Source organism: Chamaea fasciata, unplaced genomic scaffold (genome assembly GCF_029207755.1).
Source record: "Chamaea fasciata isolate MVZ Bird 193981 ecotype frontalis unplaced genomic scaffold, bChaFas1.0.hap1 SCAF_1, whole genome shotgun sequence".
In the NCBI taxonomy this organism is placed as follows: domain Eukaryota; kingdom Metazoa; phylum Chordata; class Aves; order Passeriformes; family Sylviidae; genus Chamaea; species Chamaea fasciata.
In genome coordinates, this window is record NW_027094086.1 from 48,461,637 (window position 1) to 48,478,796 (window position 17,160).

The 17,160-nt window shown below is 43.0% G+C and overlaps 1 protein-coding gene across 1 annotated transcript in view; it reads right to left on the reverse strand.

Annotated features, from left to right (window-relative positions):
- The window catches only part of COLEC12 (collectin subfamily member 12), a 96,276-nt gene that overhangs the window by 67,089 nt on the left and 12,027 nt on the right, over positions 1-17,160 (reverse strand). The gene's annotated exons all lie outside the window — the stretch shown is intronic.

Here is a 17,160-nt window from a genome sequence, read left to right on the forward strand (position 1 = left end):
CCTAGAACATGTCATAAATATATGTGTTTGGTTTACAAATAGACTGAGAGCATGCAGACCCTCCAAATCATGACCTCAGTTGCCAGTTGTCTGATGAAGACATCAGCCTATATGCCTTTATTTGTGAAGCCCTGATGTAAAGAAAGTGAAAAATGCAAATCTCCTCGGAGAAGCTGTGGTAAACTGAAAGAATTTATCAGCAGTTGCCTCTGAAAAGCTTATGCATTTACAAGCACAATTTTCCCATTTGTTACAGTACTCTCTACCACAGCTCACTGACCCCAAGTTATGGGGTTAGAATGGCCTGATTGTAAAAAATGTGTGGTGTTTTTGAGAAGAACTTGGTAGGGGATTCACCATTTCAGTTGCACATTATGAATAGAGGCTATTGAGGACCCCAATTTGTAGGCATGCATGAATATGGAAGTGTCTTCCCACAGGTATGGTGTGGCAAGGGCAGCCACGGAGCAGTGGGCATGAGGGGCTCTCTGCTACAGAGGCAGCAGGATGAGGAATTGACATGGAGTCTTCTTTGCCCCTTCTCACCAACCACTTGCAGTTCTTGCTCTGGGGTCGTGAATTTAGGCCAAAACAAATGAGGAGAAAAAAAGTAATCCACATTTTGGGATGGGGGATAAGGGAGATAAAATTTCACTAGACATTTTCTCTTTTCGTTGGCAGGCACTGGACACTACTCATGGGTTTGGTATGTCAGACATGGTCCCAGCAGAGACTGCCCAGCACAGAGGCTGCAGGTGAGGCAACTGTTTCAGCCAGGGCTGTTACCACTACAAACATGTTTCTCTTTTGCAATCTATTTGGTACTTGTCCTCGTGTCACTGAACACAGGCAATATTACAAAAATCACAAACAAAATCATATTATTGTAATTATTATCATTATTATTATTATTATATTTTCCAAACCCAGTGATTTATTGTGACCAAAGGCCTGTGACAAAGATCCTATTTGGCCAGTTTATAGTTTCTTTAATTGCAGTGTCACTAGAGGAAAGTACATCACACTTCCTATGTTCTTGACTTCTTACAAAATAGAGGAAAACAAGCTCAGGGTCAAAATAACCCAAGAACCACATACCAGGGTGGGGGGGAACAAAAAAACCAACAGAAAAATTAACATTCCACATGTTTCAAGAATGTAAACAATGTCACCAGACAGACATGCAGAAAACTGGTGTTACTCAAACCAGGCGCTGCCAATTCTCCGTCTAATGAGTTGTTGAATCCTGAGACAATCAGAAACTGCTCGTGAGAGCTTAGTGAACAACAGCATTTGTTTTCCCTTCTGATTTCTCCTTATTAAAAGCTACAGGGAAAGCACTGGGCTAGAAAGACTACCTCAATTACTCTTAATGGCTGTCCATTCTGATTAGCCCAGGCCACAGCGATCCCACAGCAACCAGCACAGGACACAAAGCAGGTGCTCTGTCTCTTCCCAGTCACTCCCAGCCTGGAGTGGAAAAGCCATTAGGGGAATGAGTGCAAGCTCTCCTTTCACAGAGGCTGGTGATACCCATGACCACATTTCAAGTTAAAAGGAATGCTTGGCCTTCCCATTCTGTCCTTTTTTTTTTTTTCTTTTTTTTTCTTTTTTTTTTTTCCTTTCTTTTTATTTTTTTTGTCTCTTTTTTGGGCAGTGTTCCAAGTAATCTCCCAAACGAAACTCCATGTCGCAGAGCAAGAGGGGTGCCACTGCTTGGATTGGAAGGCTGAACATGGCTGTGGCAGCTCATCTACAGACCAGGGACATGTGTATGGCCCAGTGGGCCAGATACATAAAAACAGCAAGAAACACTTTTCCAGAATCAAGATGAGGACAGAGGACTGCCTCAAGGGAGCTGAGTGAACACTGAAGCTTTTTTGAACCAAACAGAGGAAGTAAGATATTGCTTATTCCTGGTCCTTGCTATTTCTCCTCTGGAATAAATCTGAGACAGTTGGGGCATGACAACAAGTAACTAACAGGATTCCTTGACACATAAAAGTAGTTGGAAAACAGAGGTGCAAGGGGTAAATACTGAGTTTTCAGTCTGCTTCTGGCAGGGATTCCCCCACTAAAGGAGAAGAAAATATCAGAAACATACATACTGGAATAATAAATATTCTATATATGGAGGAGATGGATATGGCTTCAGAACATAAATTATCATAAAATCAAGTATAACTATTAGCTGTTCTATCACCCAGTCATCTAGGACCACATTCAACATCTCTATTGCTCACTAAAAAATAAGAATACAGCAATGAGAATGTTGGAATGACCATCTCAAATCAGCCTGTAGTAAAGACCAACTTACTAGTTAAGTAGAAGGAAACTAAGAGTTTCTAAATAATATCAATCAGTGAGGAGACCCAGTGCTGAACAAAACATTATTTTTATAAATTTCATACCAACCTGATGCAAAACTTCATGGCAAGACAAATTTAATTACTGCAAAGCTTGAAAAAACTTCACAGTGAGATGCAACATTTCTTTGATGCTAAACTTTCTTATGCTCCTCTGACAAGTGTTAAAGGACTGCACGGTGCATGCAACTACAGAGGAAACTAGTCTCGCTAGTCAAACCAGTGAGACCGTGGCTCTAATCCACTAAATACAATGAAAATAAATGATGGCTCTAATTGTGATTTAAAGCAGCATACTTATTTAGGCCTTTCAGCTGCCTGTACAAGTATTGTTTAATTCTATGCCTTCTAGCAGTGGGAGGACACAAACCTACCCAAATAATTTCACACTTCAACACTGCTTTAATCAGTGGAGCTGTACCTATTTGCAACAGAATTGTCTGTGACCTAGGAACCTAACTCATGAGAGATAGTCACAAAATTCTCCACTCTCCTCAGATTTCCAAAGGACATTTTAAATTACTATGAGAAAATTATGCTACAGATAGCTTCCATGAATTTCAAAAAGAGCCTGAAGCAAGAAATCCCAGAAAAAAACACACAATGTTTTGCTTACTGTACTACAGCTGAAATGCATAATCAGAATTTTAAGGCCGGGGAAATCAGCACAGATAATCCCAAATCCTCGTAACAAACCATAATCTGACAAGAATAATGGTGTGCAGTGGGTATCTCATCTGTGCCAGGCAGAGCTGCAGACAAATTACAGATCATCCTCCATCCAACTCTGTCTTTCACCTAAGCTTACTCCATGCCACTGTTCAAATATTTCAAATAAGCCACTTTGACTTAAATGTCTAATTTACTGGAAATCTGCTGGCAACATCTTATGAGTTGGCTGAAAAACAAGCAAAGTAATCTGCAAAGCTTTAAAACCAACACAGTTTTAAATGGGGATGTTTGTGGACTGCTTTTTCTCCTTCTTAGTAGTGGTCAGATCTGGCAGCAAAATGCTTTAAAGAACATACAGCCCGTGCTAGAAAAAGATCAAAAGCGGATCAGATGTCAGCACCAGCTCATGTCAGTCTTGCAAGAAAAAGGAAAAAACAAAGTGAGATGAGGTTTTTTTTGCCATGCATCGTTCTAAGTTCCCCATCTGCACACAAGATCTCCTGGGCACAGCACAGCATCTCTGCCAGGGGATCTGGACCCGTGGCCCGAGTAGGATCGTGCTGTCCACCACTGCCTCATCCCTCTCCCCAAAAAAACTGATCAGCCTTTATTCTAGCAGCACCAGGACTTTCCTCCCAGTGCTCCTCTTCATTGGGCCGGCAGTCCTGGAGAAGGCAAAGAAGCCTGGGTGCTGGTTTGACTTGACATCAAACAGTGATGGGGTTCACGGTGAGGGCAGCCCTGCTTACAGGCAGGCAGTGGATGCCCATGCAGGGCCTGGCTGACTCTGGGAGTGGGAGGTGAAAGCCTCTGGATTTGTGAGCAGTGACAGGTCATGGCACCACTTTCCTTCCCTGCCCTCGCCACACTACATCCCATTTTATCTGCTTCCATTTGCAAGACTACACAGTCTGTGCTGGGCTAAAAAAGTGCAGACAATGCTCTATTTTCTTTAAGAACATGAAGTCTTGTAAACATTTTGGAGGTCGACATGAAAGAAGAGTCCCCACTCAGGAGACTTAAACGCCATACTCATTTTCTATGGGATTTTCCTAAAGGACTGTGTTGGGACCCATATAAAAAGCAGTGAGTTGAGTTTATAGCCCTGGGTATCCCTTCCAGAGAGGCAGACAATGGCAGCTGACCAGGGAGCACCCCTTCCACCCTGCCTGGCCCCCCTCTGCCCTGTTCTCCAATGCTTGGGGGTGAAGATGGCGAGCCCTCACCGATTTTGGGGCAGGATTAACCTGAAAACCAGCCCAGGATTTTGGAGGCTCGCTGTGAGGTGAGGTGAGCGGCAGCAGTCCACGCCCTGCTGACTCAGCTGGCCGGGCTCACTCAGGCTGGTTGGTGGGCGAGATTGGGTTACATGGCAGAAATCATAACAAAGGCAGGAAACAGATCAGTACTCCCTGGGTTTAAGTCCCTCTCTGGGGATCCTGCCGATTTCCAGACTGCAGATAGTTTTAACCCTACCCTGACACGTGTCTGTGTGGCGTGCTCTGCTCTGCTGAAGTCAAGCCTGGTACATAAAATAAAAGCAGATCAAGGCAGCAGAGGAATGGCCCAAACAGGCACCGGTCAGAGATGTCCAAAGGGTTTTACATTGCTTTTTATGAATGGGCACAGAAATATGAACCCTGCTGAGCAGTGGTCAAATCAGAGGAACCAGACTGCAACAACGGAGACCCTTGGCAGAGTTTTGGGATGACCTGTTGTTTCCTGCCAGCTCTGTGTGACTTTGCGTCCCCACAGCTGCAGAGCATCTCCGTCACCTTTAGCCTGGCTCTCCTGCTTTTGCTCTCAGCACTGCACTTCCAGCATGGGACAGCAGGAAAACCCCATCCAACTTCATGCAGCTTTAGTAACTCCAGTACCAAAAAAACAGTCGTGCTCTCAACTGCTTGGTTTTGGTGGCTGAATTGATGTAATGTGTCCATTGGAAAGAGGATGTCTTTCATAAAAACCAGTCAATTCTGCAGGACTGTATTTTATTTTAAAAAGGCTCAAAAGAAATTAAATGAACACATTACTGATTCTGTCAAGTACTGATTTGATTTCAGGTGGTGTTTTTTTTTCACTTTGCGGCAGGATGCTTAGGATCAAATCCTACCTGTGATGTGAAGTGTTGCTCAGTGTGGAGGAGCAGGGGAACAAGCTTTGCAATCTTCAAACTGAAGTGTTTTGGGGAAGACATTTCTCATGAGATCATAATGACCACAGCACTACCTTTGGTTCCCTCTAGGAACTTGGATGTTCTGGAAACAGCAATCTTGAAAGGTGAAACATGATAACCTGGAGGCTACAAATCCTTTTCATAAACAAATCTGATAGCAAAAGGACAGAGAAGTGACTACCAAAAAACCTTTACTGGGAATTTGCCTGAGTGAAGGTTGCAGGACTGGGGTGGTATCATGGCTTCCCTCCATAAGTACTGCAATGTTGGGGAAGATGAATCAGAGAAACCTTATAAATATGATTGCTTAGCAAAAGATTCTGAAAATATGAAACCTATAATTGAAATAGTAATGGAAGCTTACTTTGAGTTGTAGGATACCGAGTCTTAGTTACTATATAACCTGAAAACAATAGCCTAGCCAGCTGAAGGAGAATCCCTTTTGATTGAACAACACCTTTCTGCTGGCTAAGGAACCAAAGGTCAATGTAGCAAAACAGAAAAATCTAAAGAGTAGTTTTTAGAGTTTAAAATATAACATAGTATGGTAACGTAGTAGTTCTTATAGGCTATATGTAGATTCTATAGGATTTTGTGTCTTGTATTGGTTGGTCACTGTAAATTAGAATATTCATCACAAAAGGAGATATAATGTATTGTAATAAGGACCTCGCTTTCTTTGCTTTGCTCTCTTCGCCTCTCTGCCCCCTACTCTCGCTCTTACCTCTTTCCCCTGCTCTCTGATCCCTGCCACCTTGCTCCTTCGCTCCCTTCTCTCTTAACTCTTACCCTCTTGTTCTTTCTCCCTCTCTCTTTGGGACTTTCATTCAGCCGAGGCTGGTGGCTGAAGGCAAGGCCCTCTTTACCCATGACCCTTGCAATAAAACCACGTATTCTAGAACATCTCAGGTCAGCAGAGTTCCTTCTTCCTGCCATCCACGGATGATCTTACACTGCAAAGGGGGTAATAGTCCCATAACACATCATCCTGCAAAGCTCCCATAACTGGTGGAATAAGGAAGAGTTTCTTAATTTAGTTTCCCCTGTATTAAAAGCTTATGAAAACTATTTAAAAAAAAAAAAAGACATAAGGGTAGAGTATTACAAAAACCCAAACAAACCTCAAAACACACCCATCCTGGAAATGTCTACCATTCACAGCTTCACCAAGTATTTTCTTTTAACTCACCACAAGACTTCCCAGAAGAACAACTGAAAAGACGTTAGACATTATTTATTTTTCTTTTTAAAATATTGTTTTAGAAACCTCCCAGAAGGGAGAAAAATAAAGTAAATTATTATAGTGCCACATCAGCACAATCGTCAAGCTCAAAATGAAGAAGGCTACAGTGATCTAAGTATTCCTTTGACGTAAGATGCTTTTAAATTTCACAGTCAGCTGTTCTGCTTCCTTTTACAAAGACACTTCCACTTAATGTCTTCTAGGTCACCTTGAATACTCACTGAACATATACAAATTTGTAGCTCTTTCGCTTATTTTGTGGGTTTGTTTTGGTAATCTGGTTTCATGCATGGGAAAGTTCATTCTCTGTAGTAAATGAAAGGCTTTCATAAAGGGTCTTCTTTCCATTGGAGGCATCATTAGAGGCCAATTGCCATTCAAACCGGCTGTAATAAAAAGGGCTTGTTGCGAAGAACACAGCTCTATTTCTTTTTATTAAAGCACAGAACTACTCACAGTAACCTTTTGCAAGACAACTGAGAATAAAAACAGCTTCACCATGCTGTATTTCACACAGCAGCTTGCCAAGAACACGAGTTTCTCAGGAGTCAGAGCTGCAGCAGAGGAGCAGATGTGGCTCTTGCTGCAGAGGTGGGCCCCAGCCAGCACCCTCCCATCCTGTGGGTCAGTACACACGGTGGTCACATGCTGGGCAAAGGGGTTCAAACTCATGCTGTGTCTTCATAGGGGCTCAAACTCATGCTGCGTCCGCATCTGCTCCTGGCCCAGAGTCAAGGCCTGCTGAAGCAAGAGGAGGGCTGTGAAGTTTACGGGGTTTATGGGGTGCCAATCACCCTCTGACAAGGGCAGATATTTCCTGCAGCTACCAAATTTCCCTCCTGCATCCTCTGGATGGGCTCAGTACTGAAATGAGCTTTCTACCTTCCGCTGGGCTACTCCAGAGCTAAGCCATGTGGGCAGGGAGAATAATGGACAGACTTACAGCTAAACATGGGAAGGAGAGGAGTCACCTTTGCCTTGCTCCTATTACCTCTTAAAAAGCAAAAGCAGACCATGGCACCACAAACCAGCATCTCCACAGAACCTGCAGTTTTCTGAACCGTAATGAACTCGAGCTGTGAACACCGCAAAAAGCACAGAGATCTTTCACAGATGTGGCTTCATGTGCTGCTTTGGACCTTGCGGAAAGGATGGTTCTGATCTGAGACCAGCAGAGATGGAGCAAAAGAGGTTTGAATGACAGGTCTCTGAAAAATGATCTTTACTTTTGGTTCTCTTTGATGAGGCAAGAGAAAGAGAATGAAGACATGTTTACTCTTCTTCTTCCTCCTGCAGTATTTCAGCTGATTCAGACCTTCACACATACCAAACTCATTACTTTGAGCCCCTCAAGTTTTCTCCTAATTTTAGCTAACCTTGATTAACTATTTAAACAGGTATCAGTATTAAAATTGTCAATACTCTGGAAAGTTTTTTTAGCTCCTGTGTAATGACCAGAAGAATGTTATGTTGGTTTATCTGCCTCCCCTTAAAACCAAGCTATGCTGCTGCTTTCTGCAAGGCACCTAGAGTAAAGAAATTTTGTGTAACACTGAAATCTGCACATGGTTATTTTTATAAATTTGCAAAAGAGGTTAAACATGTAGTATCATTAAACAAGAAGAAACCTGTTTTCTCAAGGAGACAAGTTACTTTGTTAGAGGCAGCCAGAAGACTTATGACTGGGGCCTTGGAATACAATGAGCACAAGAACCACATCTCAAGATTTTTGGCTTTCCAGACCTAGGAAACAATGTCTGGAGTACAAATTTCCAGATAGAGCCTACATGCAATCTACAAACCTGCAGGTCTGTTTTTGAAGTTGTGCAGTTAGGTAGTCCTACACACTGAGCCAAATCCAGTTTGGATGTATTCACACAAAGCACAGAGGTTTAAATATAAACATCTGTGCATGCGAGCAGGGATGTGTAGTAACTTCTGGTGACAAGTGAATTTAGCTGTGCACAGATGCTGTGCTGAAACCTGGACAGTGTATGTTTGGGTTAATCTGTCTTCAGAGTGTGCAGTCTTAATTAAGGACAAGATCTCTTCTGCTCCAAACTTGAGACTTGCAGTTCAGATATAAAATGAAATCACCAGTGATGTGGGGAATTATACATCAGATTCCCATCTGAAGCAATTAACTTCTAGAAACAAAGGAAGAAGGAAGAAAAATATCTTTTGACTCTGTGTATTATTATTTCTTGTAACCAGGCTGTCCTCTATCATGTGATAAAGCAGAAATAGATGTAAGGAATCTTTCAGTCAATGCTTGTCACTAAATATACAGATAATCTGAAATCATACCTTCACCCACTAACAAAACACAAACGGCAAGTTTTTTTTCTGCCATTGAGCACCACCAAATGTAGGGTATATTGATCGTAACAAGCCTGGCAAGTAAAAGCTTCCATGTCCATTCCTGGACTAATTCAAAATATAAAATTTGGTAGAATTTTCCATCTTCCCTGATCAAGACCTTGAAAACAAGCACACAGACACATTATGTAATGCAAATCAATAAGCATTTTCCAAATATTTAAAATTTCAGGTTTTGAAAAATATGTAGTGAAGCCCTGTTAAGCAGACCCTCATGCCCAGATATCCTTAAAGGAAAACAATTCTGCCTTGCATCTTTGTGGCATTATGAAACGGCTGCCAGAGAAGACACAAAATCCTGCTATGCTAGGCCTGAATGTCTGCACACAACTTTAAATACAGAATCTCCTTGCAAGCCTCAGTTGGGCTGAAGCAAAGTGGATCCCTGGGTCTTGCACTCCACCTACTACAGAAACTTCAGCTGCCTCCATTAAGAGTTGCAAGCTGAATCACAAAACCACATTCACGTCTAATTTATTTAAGGCATCAATCTCTTTCTCTGGCTGAGTGGGTGGATTTTCCAGATGCATTCCTGACCTAGCTGAAAAGTGTCTGCAGGATACAAACCTCTCCACACACCCACTACACAACCCTTGTCCGTGCCGGCTCTGGGCACTGAGCAAGACTCCTTCCCACTCAAGCCTCTCACCCGACCTCTCTCCACTTTCCAGAGCCTCAGCCCACTCACTTAACCCAGGCTGGAACAGGACAAAAGGAAATTTCTTGGCTCTTGGCTGCTTCACCTAAGGTCTACCCATATACAGAAGGCTAATTGAGACTGAGTAAAATTTTAATCCAAGCTTTAGTTTGGCTAATCTTTTGTAGTGCAGCACAGTGGAGTTTGAATTGGTTTTGACTTAGCAAAGGAGCATACTGTTTCCTTGTTAGTGTTTGCAACGGGACAAATCATCCTAAAACACTTTCCCCCTTCTCCATTTGTGCTATCCCATATACCATTCTCTCTCACAGGCTTCCTTAGGCTTTTATAGGCTTTCCCCAGCTTTTATAGAAGACATATTACAGAGATCTGGAGCTGACAATATTATCTATGTAGTAACTCAAAATGATCAGAATGGTGATGCTCTTGCTCAGCATGGAAGTCCTTTCCTGCAACATTGGCCTCTCCTTGCTATTGCTATTTTAAAGAGGTAGTAGCTTCAGATCCCTACAAGTAGCTGATATGACCTCCTACCCTAAGTCCTATATTCAGATTTCATATGGAAGTCAATCTTCAGACAGAAAATTTTCTCTCTGAAAATGATCAAGAAATTTGTCAAGTACAACAACGTGATGTGGTTGCACTCAGTGTTACCTTGCCAGGACACTGGCCAGGCTCAGGGCTGCTGAATGTGATGGTAGAGGACAGCAAAGATATTTAGGTCTGGGTCTAGGTACAGGTCCCACATTCAAGTCTGGGTGAATCTCGTTAAGTTTGTGAATCTCGTTCACATCTTCCTTGCAGTGGCTCCCCCAGGAACATGGGAAACCAGGCACCAACCACACACAGAGCTACAGTACAGGTTGAGGAAATTCCTAAGGAATAAAAAGAATCCAGGATATCAAAGCAAGCAGCACATGACAGGTAGGTATTTCATTTGTGTGTGCTGTTGGGTTGATCCAAAAAAATAGCTTCAAGGGAATACAGCAATCCCTTTCTTATGGAAAGACCAGTGTCCCTATGTCGCTTTGTGATGGGTAATCATTATGAAGAAAATACAGAAAAGCCAAAGATTAGTTGGACACATCTGAGCACTTGCAAGCGTAGAGTTAACAGCATGCAGTAAAGAGCAAAGCATAGTAGCAGCTGGTTACAAATGCAGATTTGTGTTTGGAATAAAGCTTAAGAGGAACTCAAGAATAATTCTGGTGTGTTCTACAAATCCATGGCAGTGCTGGGAGAGTCCACTAACATTTATTTTCTCATTCTGAATTTTTCATTTCTGCTGCAGTTTTTCTGTGTTACTCCTTTGCATGGAAACATAATGGCACCAAGCGCTGAAAACACGGTGCTCAGTTTTCTTCCAAGACAGTAATTTCACAGGTAATTTTGCTACAAAGTTGAACAGCCCAGAATGCAGCCTAGGTGTTCTGGCGGCAAGCTGATGTTACCAAACATCATTATTTGTCCAGCTAGTTTACAGGGAAATAAAAACAAAATCCCCAGGTGTCACTTAGAGTGTAGCCAACGTTTTTCATTCCTCTCGTAAATACAACGTGCTGTTCAGCCCACACACCTATTTTATAGCTCTAATGAAAAAGACAGAGCAAAATTCACACATCATGGTGACCACACTGCCTTTCAATTCACCCCTGTAAAAGACAGAGATTGATCAAACAGGTATTGCTCCAAGTATGCGAATGCAATATATGAAGAAGCATGTCAAGAATTTTAATTGTACTGAATAGGAAAAACCCGTAACTAAGAGAAAATAGATTGCCTACATAACAACACACAGCTGGAATGACTTTAGTCCCCATGGCACTGCTAAGAGGCCTCATTATGGGCTTGGATTAGAAGTGCCTTTAGCCAGGCACAGCAGGACAGGTTGGAGAGGGGCAGCCTCAAACTCACAGACCCGAACGTCTCAGCTTTCAGCTCCTGACTAAGTTAGCACAGGACACTTAGACCTGATAACTTCTTGGATCTTGCTATTACTGCCTGACACTGATGGATTTCTCAGGGTCCACTAACTATCCTCCATCTTTACAAGGATAGGTGGTTTCAAATTTGTTGTTTGGATATTCCATCTGTCACATGTGCCACTACACTGTAGGAGGCAGAAGGTAGCAGAGGAGGGACACACTGGTGGCACAGGGGCACCTTGACAGTTCCTGAGCAATGGCATTACTGCATACATGTCAGCATTCTTTCTTTATTTATTGAGACTTCAGTTCCCTGCCAACTGCTCCAGTACTGGGGGTATGTGCTGGAAAATAAAAGAAAGACAAAGAAACTGGACATAGGTAGTCCCATCCAATTGATGCTGGAATTGAAGCCCCAACACAAACTCAGGACCCCTGAGGGTGCTGGACTCTCTCAACTGCTCAGGGCTCACCCTAGGAGAGGGCAGGCTTGGCTCACTTCCACCTTACTGGCCATGGCAATTAAAAGGGTCATTTCAAATGAAATTTCTTGGCCTAAAATGAACAGCCACACGGGCACTGCCATTCAGTGGGGATTTCATACCCCAGGACACATGCAGGCAAAATCCGCATCTGTCAAATATGGCCAGATCAGTGAACTGGAAGCAACGTGCCTCACTTTCCTCTGGCTTTGTGAATGCAAGTGACCCTGTGACTTTTTATTAAGCCATATGATTACACACTGCAGGCATACAAGTTAAAGAATGCCCAGGGAGGCATGTGGTTGTGGCACCTGAAATCCCTCACTGGTCGTTTACAAACCATAAAGAAAAGTTGTCAAATTCCTAAAGCTTAGATTTTTTTTTTTTTTCATAGGGGCTTAAGGTTTGTGTGGATATAGCATACCACCAGGCTGATGCCAGACATTTTTTTGGTGCTTGTTATGAACAATGGCCTGGATTTATTCAGAGACAAGGACTAAAATTATTCCATCTGTGCAATGTTAATGAATAAATGCTATTCCTGACCTATTGCAAAATTCTAAGCCATGAATTTTGATAATGTTTGAACAGTTTATAGGCACAAACTCTTCTATATTTTTAAAAACACTTTTCAGAAAAAGCTTTGTATCTTAATGTTTTCATTTTTGCTGTAACCCATTCACAACGCTTTTATCAGCTGTACACTCCTAAAACTCTCTAGTTATATTTTATCACATGTGAGGAAATAATATATAACTTCTTGATGTACAAAATACTATAAAAAGTGCATGGCAAGAAAACAGTAAAATGGATCTTGTTCAGCTGTCCCCAAGCCACTCATCAGGGAACAACCCCCCCCAGTTTTACTAATTTGTTTTTAAAACCAGTTTTTTTCCCCCCTCACCTTTTTTTAGTATAGCAGATTTCATTACTGCATGGCAGAATGACTCATTCATTCCTGGTCCACAAATTCCTAGACTTGATTCTTACACCCGGAATCATGCTTAGGAGCTAGATTGTTCTAACTGCATGGAAGAGGTATCCTCACCCAGTCATATCTTATATACCCTACAAAAGAAATCTGAAGAAGTACATGCCTTTCTTGAGAGAGCCCCCTGGTAACTTCTATCCCTCCTTCCCTGCCAGCTCTCGACCTAAGGGGTGTGGGGAAGGCTGCAGGATCAGTGCTTTGGTGTGCACTGGACCTCCCTGGGGACATGAGAGACTGCCCCCTACTGATAGCTCACTAGGGAAAAGGGGAAGTGAGGAATATCCTGACTCACTATCTAGAGCATGGAGGTGACCAAGATGGGTGTTTCTGTAGAGAACAGGCTCACAGTCTGCAATTCTGGCTGTGTTTGCCAAGGGCAAAGGGTAATTATCTTACACAAGCTGTTTAGTCTTCCACTTATCTATAGGGTCCTGGTCCTATCTTCTGATTCCTTGGGAAGCTTCTCTTCATCAGCAAGGCTTTCAGCTCATTTCTTTGAAGTCTGTTTCCTAAAACACTACAAATGTGCTTTGCAACAGTTCAAAGACCATCTTCTCTGCTTTCAGCCATTCCATATTGTGCTGTAGCTTTGAATTATGCAATCAGTAATTTAACAGGAAATTTCTACTTAAAAGACTCTATTTATTAAAGTGCAGATCTTAAGTTCTTAAACATTAACATAAGGAAACAAAATGCACAATGAATTCTACATCTATTACTTCAGAATGCCATGAGTTAGGAAGATCAGATCTTCTACCTTGGAGTCCATTTGATCCCTTCAATTCTCTTGCTTGTGGAAATGCTCAGAGCCTGAATCTCAGAAAGGGTCAAACTCTACCAAAAAGAGATCTCATCCTTCTGTCTACCATCTAGAAACTAGTCTTTGCTCTCATGCCTGAGATTTAGCATCCCCAAAGTGTATCATGTGGAAAAGGAAGCTTTGCCCTTTCCTCATTCATTTTTTCCCAAAGTGAGTTGTGCGTGAGGTGGTACCAACCAGTGACATTGATTGATAAGAGAGTTAATATTAGTGGCAGTCTGGTAGAGGAAAACCAGTGGAGAGGCTTAGCTTGCCATCAGGAGCAGATAACTTTAAAACAGCCTGAGAAATGGGGTTGAAGATGAAGTAAGTGGGATAAGAAACACGTTTCCTCAGTTTTTCAGTGCAGCAATCTGGAGGCATTGAAGCTGAGCAACTTTTGGCAGCATCCCTGCACATCTGTAGCATCCATTGAAAAGAAGTAAACAGCATCAGTGAGCTGGAAAGACTGTTTTCCTTACTGACTCCCTGCAGCAAATCTGTCCCAAGCTCAAAGGAGAAAAAATCTGATGTGTATTTTCCTAGGACTAGCCTGCATCTGCATTTATTGTTCGTTAATATGTTAGTGTGTTATGCCTAGTATGTTTGGGTTACTATGACCAGTTAATGTTCTACTGACTAAAAAATACAGTAGTTTGACAAATTCTCAGAAATTAACTTATTTGAGAAGGAAGGACAGCATGGTGCAGTAAAAGGGGAAATGGTGCAAGACAGTATTCAGTCCTCTTTTCAAAAACTTCTTCCCCAAAATGAGAAGTGCTGGAGAATGCCTTTCTCCTTTCCTCCTTCTGCTGATCTCTTCCTTCCTTGAACCAAACTACAGGCTACAGCAACAAGGCAGCTAATAATAAACTCTTCAGCTGAACTCTAGGAAAGCAGCTTGGCCAAAGTTTTGCCTGCCAAATGCTGACCAGCACGTGTTCCCAGCTGCCAGCAGTGACTGACTGACTAGGTTATTACAAACTAGTTATACTTTAGCCTTCTGCCCCTCAGAGCACATTTTGCTCCAAACAAGACCTCCCAATTCCAAATGATGGAGTCAAAGGTACTCTACTCGTGGTCCCCCTACCATGTCTCATGTCCATGGAGCCTACAGTGACTTCTCCAATCACAATATCTTAACACAACTGCTCTTGCACTACGACTCCTGAAACAAAAACCCCACTGCTGTTTTTTGCCTACCCACTCCCCAACAGGATGTACAGGAACAGCGCTGGCATTACCACAGTGCCAGCCAGCAGACAAACAGGACTACTTACAAAATTACCTTTTATCAAGGTTGCTGTAATAAAACTGGGCTCTTGCCTTGGGATCTCCCCTTATTGCCTTCTTTTACCAGGAAAGACAGAGATTTAAGAGGGAACACCAACTGATACAGCAGGTGTAACATTTCCTACTGATCAGGCAGGAGCTCAGCTGCATTTTGGCCCCAAGAGCAACCTCTAGTGCTTCACTTGAAATGCTGACCCAGCTGTCCACTGAGTTTGGAGCCTTTGAAATAAGTTGTGCAGGTCACCTTTGTGTCTGGAGGAGCCCAGTGGCAGGTGAGGAAGCAGCCTGCACTGCTGAAGGCACAAGGCTCCCGCTCTCTCCAGCGGCTGCTCAGAGGCTGCCTGGAAATGCAGCAAAGACTGTAGAGGTGGGAACACACTGAGTCAGGTTTTCTGAAGAAGGGGAAATAAACCCTTTAAGGGACACAATAGCATGAGCACCTACAGTCAAACAGCATGGTGCAGGGATGTGTGGAAATCAGGCCAGCCTAGCTCCTCCCTGAGCTGCTCCATTATTCTGGGTAAGATGATGAGGATACTGGAGGAAGTTTGGGCTACAAAATAGACCAAGAAGGCTCCTTGGATTGGGACCCTACTGAATTACACAGCTCTCACCAGTGACAACGCTACGGCTTCATGATCCCATTCCCGCTTTAGTCAAGGCTCTTCTGTGCTGCAGATATTTGGGATACCTCCCTGACCACAGCAATGTTGCTTTTCTGAGGCATAAGGCAGTTCTGGTTGGTTCCTAAGGGTGGAACTACCCTGACTCCTCCTCTTGTGGTGTAATCTCCTCCTGCCACTTCCAAGCTGCCAGTTGTCTCTTCCCTCCATGCTGCCCCACCAAACACAACAGCACAAGCATTTCTGGAAATGGTCTTGTAAGGGGAGAAATAACTCACCTTGGTAGCATCACAATACCCAGGAGAAACAAAGAAATGACAGCAGGTTAGTAGGCAAAAATCCCATCATATCACAACAGCACACTTACTATTGGGACAGTAAGGATAATGGAGTACCCACTCCTCGCTAAAATCTTGTCCACTGCAAGAGAGTCCTGACCAGGGATAGCCAGCCAGAGGATAACACCAAGAGAACCTATTTTTATAGCTGTTAATGAATACTAATATTTTTTACTTACTTGGAGCTGACAGAAATGAACACTTAGCATTTCTTCCCATTTCTGAAGATTTGTTGCTTTTTTGCTATTCCAGGGCTTAATCCAGAACAACAACAACAACAAAAAAGGAAACAAACAAAAGGAAAACAACAAACAAAAAAGGAAAAAGCCCTGTGTGCAGCCTTATGGAGGACTTTCCAAGCCACAGATGCTGGCTCTGTGGTTGGCTGATCTATCCAAAATAAAGCTCAACAGCAGGGAGCGGTGGAGTAGTTCAGGGGGTAGAAAAAGGTCATGCGAAAGTGATCCTCACCTCCCAAACTCCACATCTCCTTACGTTGCTCCCCCCTGCTCCTTTTGGGATGGAGGGAATTTTTGACTTATTTTTCATTTTTTTTTCAGCCTGCCTCTCCTATCCACTCCAACTGGGGTCATTGAAAGTGACTCTTGCTTCAGCCACTTTCCCACGACAGAAAAAATGAGGTGAACTATTATTCTGATGGCTTATAGGTGAAAAGGCACCAGCAGCTTTGATGATTAGCCCCTTTTGGGTGCTCCAAGACAGAGCTGGCATTGTGGGAGCTCAGAGGCCACCATGTCACCTTTCCCTTGCCACAGGGACAGGCATTCTCCTGCCCTGGGTGAAACTGTTGACTGCAGGGACTGAAATGTTTTCCCAACAGAAAGAAAACACAAGAGCCTTGAAAACAGGGGCCTTGAAGGCTGCTAACCCCTGTGCACAGATACGTGGCACTATGCAGGGCACTCCTCACATGAAAAGGCCATTTTTGGTGAATAAACATAAAAAAAGAGGAAAGTGAGTGACCTCATTTTAATAATTTTTGACATCAGACTGCATTTATACCATATACTTTTCCTTTGAGAGGAGTGCACAGCCTATGTCATGGCTCAGCTGCTGGTACAACTTCTGCAAGTCTACAGGAGACCCCATGAAACCACTCTGGGGAAAACCTACAAACTCTGCTGCACATCAGTCTGGGGGCTGAAGCAATGCCCAGCTGGGCAGGGGACATACAAGATAAATGGTCTCTTTTTT